Source organism: Desmodus rotundus, chromosome 11 (genome assembly GCF_022682495.2).
Source record: "Desmodus rotundus isolate HL8 chromosome 11, HLdesRot8A.1, whole genome shotgun sequence".
Taxonomy (NCBI): Eukaryota; Metazoa; Chordata; class Mammalia; order Chiroptera; family Phyllostomidae; genus Desmodus; species Desmodus rotundus.
In genome coordinates this window covers 18,177,366-18,179,219 of record NC_071397.1, presented here as the reverse complement: position 1 = coordinate 18,179,219, position 1,854 = coordinate 18,177,366, and the positions used below count along the sequence as shown (strand labels likewise).

The 1,854-nt window shown below is 34.6% G+C and overlaps 1 pseudogene; it reads right to left on the bottom strand.

Moving 5' to 3' along the window:
- Nucleotides 1-849: 849 nt before the first annotated feature.
- LOC112302360 (deoxyribonuclease TATDN1 pseudogene) lies at nucleotides 850-1,616 on the bottom strand (annotated as a pseudogene).
- Nucleotides 1,617-1,854: the final 238 nt, after the last annotated feature.

The following is a 1,854-nucleotide window of genomic DNA, read 5'->3' as shown; positions in this document are numbered from 1 at the left end:
TGGGAAATCCAAATCCATCTGGAAAAAAAGTAGAGAAGAAATTTGTTTCAAAAAAGGAGAAAAACTCAATAATGAGGAAATACTTGTCTTTCTAGAATTTCAATAAAACTGCAGCTATTGTAACAGCGTTAGACAGTCACAGAGGAAAAAAAAGAAAGATTAAAGGAGACCAGGCTGCACATGTATAATTGACTATACAATAAAGGAGGCATTTCAAATCCAAGAATAATAATGCCTGTTCAATAAGTAGTACTGAGAATGGTATTTGGAAATAAAAGAAAAAAACATAAGAACTTCAGCAAATAAATAAAATATATAGTTTGCATATGGACTAATGATCATGTGGATTAATGAAATAACAAATCTATACAAGCAATAGGTAGAAAAACCAGGGATATATTTTATAATCTTGAGATAAGGAAGTCTTTCTGATATATGAAGTACAATTCAGAAATTGTGAACAAATATTGACAGACTGAACTCTATAAAAATTGAAAACCTCTGTGAAATAAATTGAAAAATAGAAAACAAATTGAAAAAGTGAACAATAGGCTGGAAGGAAAACATTCGTAGCATATATAATTGATGAAAGATTCATACAAAAAGATAAGCAACCAAAAGTGGCAAAGGATATAGACAGGCAGTCCACGAAAGAAGGAATACTTAGGTCTCACTAATAGGTAGATCAGCCATCCTCGTGCATGCAAACTAAATCATGACATGCAAACTATAACATCAGTGAGAGCGTTTTTTATACATTGGATGGGTGAATATCAAAAAGTTTGATAATACGCAATAGTTTCGAGGTGTGGGAGAAAGAAGTGTTTTTTTTAATGGACAACTCCCAGAGAATTCCTTTACTGAAAATTTCACTAAGTTTTACCATGAAATTTTACATACATGATGGAAAATGGAAGACATACCAATTACATGTCAGGAAAAAATACTTTAATGGTATTGTTATATAGTGTGTTGGCTAATTCCAGTGGATCCTCATCTCTTACTGCTGATGTTATCTCCAGTATTTGGATTATATGGCAGGGTTCATTTCTGTCTTTCAAACAGTGTCCATTTTCCCATTTCTTTTTGGTAGGAAATGAAGTTTTTACATATTTTGAACCAGCATGTGTACTTTTGACTCCACACCAAGGTGCATCCGTCTCAATCATTAATTTTTCACTAGGTATTGACTTCAAAACTTCCAAATTAGCCTCAGTTTTTGGTGAGCAACCATTAAATCCTGTACAGAGATCCAAGTCAATCAAAGCAGCTGCCGCTTCCTTGGTACCATCAAGTGAATGCACTACTCCACCTGCACACTGATCTCTATTTCTCTTCATTAAATCCACCAATTCAGCATGTGCATGTCGACACTGAAGAAACATTGGTTATTTTATCTGTTCTGACAATTCAAATTGTTTTTCAAAATATTTGAGCTGGGTATCTTTGGGACAAAATTGTAGTTGGTCAAAATCAAGACCGTATTCCTCTCTTGCTACAACTTTCCCCGTGTTGTTTTCAGCAAGATTTAGCAATTCCATGAAGTAAAGATCAGGGTTATTCTTTTCAAAGTCATCACATCTTGTAGGATGACATCCAACTGTACCAAAAAACATATCATTTGTCTGTGCCAAATGCAGTGCATCTTCGCTGTCTTGTGGATTTCCACCTGCAATCACAAACTTTTTAACACCAGTTTGGACAGCTCTGTATTACATCTTGTAAGTCATCTCGATGCTTTTGAATCCCCCTATAAATTCCTCTGGATGCAGATCTGTCAAGTCGATACCAATATCTGTCTTTAAAATATCAGATGCAACAAGCAGCACTGATGGCTTTTAAGCAGAGGAGTAA